The sequence below is a fragment of the Elephas maximus genome, chromosome 3, assembly GCF_024166365.1.
Source record: "Elephas maximus indicus isolate mEleMax1 chromosome 3, mEleMax1 primary haplotype, whole genome shotgun sequence".
NCBI lineage: Eukaryota > Metazoa > Chordata > Mammalia > Proboscidea > Elephantidae > Elephas > Elephas maximus.
Window position 1 is genome coordinate 38,702,870 of NC_064821.1, and position 7,881 is coordinate 38,710,750.

The window sequence follows — 7,881 nt, forward strand, 5'->3', positions numbered from 1 at the left end:
ATTCTCTTCAACACTTTCTATTTCCCATTTTTGGATTATGACCATCCTTGTGGGTGGGAGGAGATCAGTTTTCCTTTGGATTCGGAGCACGTTCACCCCCTAGCACATGACACCAGGGACTTAACTCTGGTGAGTTTTGTTTATGTCCCTGAGAGAACGTCAGCTACATGGGGCCACATGGGCATCTGTCAGTTGGGGGCAGGGACACCCACCTAAGCGGGGGCTCAGGGCCTACTGGGAGGTGTTACTTAGTGTCCGCCCCCTCCCCCCACCTCTTATAAAGGAACCATGGTGAAATTCCATCCGAAATAAGTCCTGCCTGCAGCCTGGCTCTAGGACAGGAGGGTTCCAGGGGCTGCCATCCTCCCCGCAGACACCCTCCTCAGCCTCAATAGCAGCCCTGTGGGAAGTGAGCCTTTGAGGTGGGGCCCCCCCAACCCACCTTCCAAGACACTCCAGTGCATCCCCAAAAAAGCAACCTGCGGGGACATGGAATTGCAATGGCTGCCTGTTGTCCCCCAACCCAGGTCCTCCCTGACCCGTCCTCACCTTGAAAGAGGCCCTTCAAAGTGAGGAAGGAGGGCTTTAAAACACACACACACGTGTTTTCTTTTGCCACCAGCACCCTCCGGGTGTGACCACATGTCTGTATTTGACAAGGGACTCCTTTGAAGCAAGAACGGGGCCGCTGAGGGAGACCCACAAGCATCCACTGTTCCTGTGGGTGATGGGATCCTCGAACAGGCCTCTGGGTCTGCCCTGGCTGGCCACATCTCAGCAAAGCCTGGGCACGAGGGATGAATCTCTGGGAGCTGACCAAGGGGCTTCAAAAGGGCCCATGCTGAGCAGCAAGGAGTGGCCACAGGCTCATCGGCAGCCTTTCCTCAATGCTCTGGAATGTCCGTGCAGTGGCCAAGGCCTCTGCTTACCCTGGAGGGACCTCTCTTGGTATGAGGGGGAAAATTTCTTTTTCCTGGCTTTGGGGAAGCTAATACGGAACAAGGGAAGCGCCAGGACTACGGGAAGTTTAAGTCCACTAGTGAGACAGGCCTGGGATTGGGGATGGCCACTGTTATGGTTTGAACTATGTCTCTCAAAATAGATATATTGGAGTTCTAACCCCTGTACCTGTGAATGGGACCTTGCTTGGAAATTTCTAGTAGTTGTCGAGTTGATTTCAACTCATGGCATCCCCATGTGTGCCAAGTTGTGCAAGCATTCTCGCTATCCTTTTCTAAATGATTGCACCCCATTAACATAAACTCACTGGCCCCTAAACAAAAACTCCCCCACCCTACCTGGTAACCATTAATAATCTTCAATTTCTATGCTGTCGTTGTTGTTAGGTGCCGTCAAGTTGGTTCCAACTCACAGCGACCCTATGCACAACAGAACAAAACACTGCCCGGTTCTGGGCCATCCTTAGATCGTTGTTATGCTTGAGCTCATTGCTACAGCCACTGTGTCAATCCGCCTCGTTGAGGGTCTTCCTCTTTTCCGCTGACCCTGTACTCTGCCAAGCATGATGTCTTCCAGGGACTGATCCCTCCTGACAACATGTCCCAAGTATGTAAGACGCAGTCTCACCATCCCTGCTTTTAAGGAGCATTCTGGTTGTACCTCTTCTAAGACAGACTTGTTAGTTCTTTTGGCAGTTCATGGTGTATTCAATATTCGATTTCTATATATTTGCTTATTTCATATATTTGCTATTTGTATGAGATCATACAATATTTGTCCTTTTGCGGCTGAATTATTTCACTCAGCATCAAGTTTTTAAGGTTCATCCACGTGGTGTATATCAAAACTTCATTTCTCTTTCTGGCTGAGTAGTATTTCATTTGACAACGTTCTGCTGCTATTCATAAGGTTTTCACTGGCCAGTTTTTTCAGAAGTAGATCGCCAGATCCTTCTTCCTAGTCTGTCTTAGTCTGGAAGCTCCACTGAAGCCTGTCCACCATGGGTCATCCTGCTGGTATGTGAAATACCTGTGGCATAGCTTCCAGCATCACAGCAACATGCAAGCCACCACAGTACCACAAACTGACAAGGATTTCATTTTACTTGGATCCACAATCCATTCCCATGGAAGCAGCAGTCAAGGAATCAAATGATGCATTGCACTGGGCAAATCCGCTGCAAAAGACCTCTTTAAAGTGTTAAAAAGCAAATATGTCACTTTGAGGACGAAGGGGCACCTGACCCAAGCTATGGTATTTTCAATCGCCTCATGCGTGTGTGAAAGCTGGACGATGAACAGGGAAGCCCAAAGAAAAATCGATGTGTTTGAACTATAGTGTTGGTGAAGAATATCGAATGTACCATGGACTGCCTGAAAAACGAACAAATCTGTCTTGAAGGAAGTACAGCCAGAATGCTCCTTAGAAGTGAGGATGGTGTAAAAATGGCGCGGTGGAAGCGTAGGACCTCCTTGATTAAATTTCACAGGGGGGAGGAAAATCATTACCGGCATTAACAGCCCAAGGTTGATTCCTAGGAGGCAGGGGTCAGACACACCTCTTCTCTTCAACCTTTTTAACAATTCTGACACCAAATGCCTGTCCCATGCCAGTCTCTACTTCTCTGCTGGGTTCCATAATTCATTGCAATGGCCACACAGAACTCACAGACAATACTCACGATTATGAAATATATTAGGAAAATAACAGGTTACAATTCAGGATAGGGAATGACTCAGGATACAGTTCTTTGGTCAGGACAGCTTCTGGGCTGTGCTCACAGGCTGGCCTTTCCCTGACCATCAGGCCTCTCGGGCCAGGCCTCTGCCCTGCTCAGACAAGTGTTGCAAAGCTCTGGAACTCCACTGATAAGTGCCCAGAGGCAGGGGCTTCTCTACAGAAGGAAAATAGCACCTATAGCAATTAGTGTTAAATTGCTGAACGATCTGTCACAGGTGTTGATGGAAACTGTGATGGCCAATAGCAACTGCATACCCAGGGCTCATATGTGGTGTCCAGGAGCCCTACCGGCACATCCCTTCCCCCAGATGGGCCTCTGCCCAGACACACCCCACTGCAACAGGAAGCCTCGCCTGAAGGCGCTCAGCTGTCTTCCTCTGTGGTTCGGCAAGCCTAGCCCACCAATAAGTGCCCAGGGGCACCCCATTCTGCCAGCAAGCATCCTGCTCGAAGGCGCTCAGCAGGGACAGATTACCCAATAAGCAAATTACGCCCAGGTTTACTTGTACTTAATTACTAATCTGTAGTGCACGATATCACCTGTTTTCACCCACGTGGCATTGTGCACTACAGATTAGTAAGTAAACGCAATTAAGCCTGTGCATAAAAAAAAAAAATTTTTTTTTTTTTCTGTATCTTGCTCAGTGGTTGATTTGCCCTGACACTCAGCCCTCTCTGTCCAGGGTTCGGCACACCTGGCGTAATTGCTTCGCTCTGCGGGCCAGGAAGCCCACTCTGCTGCCTCACGCCAGTCTCCTGCCTCTGCTGTTGCCGTTGCTCTGCTATCACTCTGGAGTCTTGCACTTTCACCCATTACCTCTCTCTCTGTCTCCTGGTTCTAGGAGGTTCTCAGCACAGGGATGCCAGGTCCAGAGGATGTGCTTTACTCCCTTCTCTTCTTCTTCGTGGCAGTGAGGTTCCCCCCATCTGCCTCTGGGATGGCTAATTTTAAACCTAGCCAGATGGCAAAACTGACCAACCCCCTCGTTACGGTTCCATACACCATATTTCCATGGTCCCAAGCCCACAACGGTGCCGTGCACCTTATCTGCATTATTAGCAAGCTATCTGATCCCCTTGGTGGGCCACAAGCACTTTATTTGCATAGTCCCACACCATCATTGTGTGGGAGTCACAAAGGTTATGGCTAGAAGGGCCATATTAAGTAATTCACTGCACTACAGACGGCGAGACATCGTCTCTGTTTTTTGGACATGTTTTCAGGAGGGACCAGTCCCTGGAGAAGGACATCATGCTTGGTAAAGCAGAGGGTCAGTGAAAAAGAGAAAGACCCTCCACGAGATGGCTTGACACAGTGGCTGCAACAACGGACTCAAGCATTACGATTGTGAGGACAGCACAGGACCACGCAGTGTTTCGTTCTGTTGTACATAGCGTCGTAAGAGTTGGAACTGACTTGACGGCACCTAACAACAACAACAGCAGTATCCCGTTGTGTGTATATACCACATTACGTTTATCCATTCATCTGACCATAGGGTTTTCAATGGGTGATTCTTTCAAAGTCGATCACCAGTCCTTTCCTCCTAATCTGTCTTAGTCTAGAAGCTCCGCTCAACCACCATGGGTGACCCTGTTGGCATCTGAAATACCAGCGGCGTAACTTCCAGCATCACAGCAACATGCGAGCCACCACAGTATGACAAACTGACAGACAGGTGGTACACAGAAGGTGGTGAATGAAGGAATGAAAAAGCAAAGTCTTTTCTGTCTGGAATAGATAGAAAAGCTGGAAAATGAGGAACTGTTGCAGGGGTGGGAACTCTCAGCTCCACATAGCAGCCGGGAGCCCTGTGAGCTGTCTACAGTATTAAGGGAGCCCCACGGTCTGAAGACCTGGAGATAGAAAACCAAAAAGGAAGAACACACTTGGCATTTCTCAAGCTGAAAGAACTGAAGAAAAAAATCAAGCCTTGAGTTGCAATATTGAAGGATTCTATGGGGGAAATATTAAACGATGCAGGAAGCATCAAAAGAAGACGGAAGGAATACACAAAATCACTATACCAAAAGAATTGGTCGATGATCAACCATTTCAGAAGGTAGCATATGATCAGGAACAGATGGTATTGAAGGAAGAAGTCCAAGCTGCACTGAAGGCATTGGTGAAAAACAAGGCGCCAGGGATTGATGGAATACCAACTGAGATGTTTCAATGAACAAATGCAGCGCTGGTGTTGCTCACTCATCTTTGTCAAGAAATTTGGAAGTCGGACCTGGCCAAGCGACTTGAAGAGATCCACATTTATGCCTATTCCCAAGAAAGGTGATCCAACCAAATGCAGAAATTATCAAACAATACCATTAATATCATATGCAAGTAAAATTTTGCTGACGATCATTCAAAAGCGGCTGCAGCAGTACATCGACAGGGAACTGCCAGAAATTCAAGCCAGATTCAGAAGAGGATGTGGAACGAAGGATATCATTGCTGATGTCAGATGGATCCTGGCTAAAAGCAGAGAACACTGGAAGGATGTTTACCTGTGTTTTATTGACTCTGCAAAGGCATTCGACTGTGTGGATCAAAATTATGGATAACATTGCGAAGAATGGGAATTCCAGAACACTTAATTGTGCTCATGAGGAACCTGTACATAGATCAAGAGGCAGTTGTTTGAACAGAACAAGGGGATACTGCGTGGATTAAAGTCAGGAAAGCAGTGTGTCAGGGCTGCATTCTTTCACCATACTTATTCAATCTGTATGCTGAGCAAATAATCCAAGAAGCTGGACTGTACGCAGAAGAATGCAGCATCAGGATTGGAGGAAGACTCATTAACAAACTGCGTTATGCAGATAACACAAGATTGCTTGCTCAAAGTGAAGAGGACTTGAAGCACTTACTGATGAAAATCAAAGACCCCAGCCTTCAGTATGGATTACACCTCAACATGAAACAAAAATCCTCACAACTGGACCAATAAGTAGCATCATGATAAACTGAGATAAGATTGAAGTTGTCGAGGATTTCATTTTACTTGGTTTCACAATCAACACCCATGGAAGCGGCAGTCAAGGAATCAAAAGATGCATTGCATTGGGCAAATCTGCTGCAAAAGATCTCTTTAAAGCACTAAAAAGCAAAGATGTCACCTTGAAGGCTAAGGTGCACCTGACCCAAGCCATGGTGTTTTCAATTGCCTCATATGCATGCAAAAGCTGGACAATGAATAAAGAAGACTGAAGAAGAATTGATGCCTTTGAATTTTGGTGTTGGTGAAGAATACTGAATATACAATGGACTGCCAAAAGAACAAACAAATCTGTCTTGGAAGAAGTACGACCAGAATGCTCCTTAGAAGCAAGGATGGTGACACTAAGTCTCACATACTTTGGACATGCTATCAGGAGGGATCAGTCCCTGGAGAAGGACATCATGCTTGGTAGAAGGTCAGGGAAAAAGAGGAAGACCTTCAACGAGATGGATTGACATAGTGGCTGCAACAATGGGCTCAAGCGTAGCAATGACTATGAGGATAGCGCAGGACCAGGCAGTGTTTCATTCTGTCATACATGGGGTTGCTTGAGTTGGAACTGACTCGATGACTCCTAACAACAACATGATCTGGGGACAGGAGAGGAAGTGTGGTGCTCCAAGTCACTTTACAAATGAGTCAAGTCGCCATACTTGTAGCTGACCTAGGCCTTAAAAGCTCTGAAAGCCTTTTACTGAGCACCTATTGTATGCGGGCATTACTCTCCACGTCGGTAAGACCATTCTGAATAAGGCCAAGCCCTGTCCTCATGGAACTTCCTTCCTAAATACTTCATAATGAGGAGAGTGCATGGTAGCTCAGCTAATCCTCGCCACCATTCTAATGGTGCTTATGTCCCTTTGGTGGCCAAGGAAACCCCAGGCTTGGAGCGGTAAAGTCACTTGTACTCAGTTGTACAGCCAGGAACAGCCAGGCCCAGAGGTCACTCCAGAGCAAGTACTCCCAAGTGCTTTGCTATGTTCTGCCTCTGAATAATAACAACAACAATAACAGTAATAATAGGAGTAATAATAATGCCAGCTGTAGTAGTAGCAGTAATAGAGGTGAGTAGCATCGGCAGTAATAGTTGTGGTAATAGTATCAGTAGTAGCAGTAATAAGAGTATTAAGTGTCAGGGGTGTCACTTGCAGCTACAAATACTATAGTAGTGGTAGTAGAATATGAATAATGGGAGTAATAATATCGTCAGAAGCGGCAGTAGTAGTAATAAGCAAAGTAATAGGGATAATAATAGTGTCAGTGGTAGCACAGTAGTGGTAGGAGTAGTAATAGGAATAACAATAGTGTCGATGGTATTAGTTGCAGCTGTAACCGCCATGTTAGTAGAAGTAATAATAGTATCAGCAGCAGCAGCAATAGGCGTAAAAAGTGTCACGTAGCAGTAGTAGTAATAATAACAGGAGTAACAACAGTGTAGGTAGTAGTAGTAATTGGAATTAACAATGATGTCAGAGACTTTAGTCTCAGCAACAAACACCGCAGTAGTAGTAGCAGTGCTAGTAGTGGTAGTGATGTTGTTGTTGTTAGGTGCTGTCGAGTCGATTCCGACTCACAGCGACCCTGTGCACAACACAATGAAACACTGCCTGGTCCTGTGCCATCCTCACAATTGTTGCTATGCTTGAGCCCACTGTTGCAGCTACTGATCCACCTCTTGAGGGTCTTCCTCTTTTTTGCTGACTTTCTATTTTACCAACCATGATGTCTTTCTCCAGGAACTGATCCCTCTTGACAACATGCCCAAAGTATGTGAGACGTAGTCTCGCCATCCTTACTTCTAAGGAGCATTCTGGCTGCACTTCTTCCGAGACAGGCATGTTCGTTCTTTTGGCAGTCCAGGGTATACTCAATATTCTTCGCCAACACCACAATTCAAAGGCGTCAGTTCTTCTTCAGTCTTCCTTATTCATTGTCCAGCTTTTGCATGCATATGAGGCAACTGAAAACACCATGGCTTGGGTCAGGTGCACCTTAGTCTTCAAGGTGACATCTTTGCTTTTTAACACTTTAAAGAGGTCTTTTACAGCCGATTTGCCCAATGCAACGTGTATTTTAGTTTCTTGACTGCTGCTTCCATGGGTGTTGATGATAGTAATAGGAGTAATGATAGTGTCAGTAGTGGTAGGGGTTGTAATTAAAAAAAAAAAAAACCTCATTGCCG

General features: G+C 46.2%; 1 protein-coding gene across 1 annotated transcript in view; it reads right to left on the reverse strand.

Moving 5' to 3' along the window:
* Nucleotides 1-7,881, reverse strand: part of FKBP8 (FKBP prolyl isomerase 8) — a 281,109-nt gene that overhangs the window by 222,436 nt on the left and 50,792 nt on the right. The window lies entirely within an intron of this gene.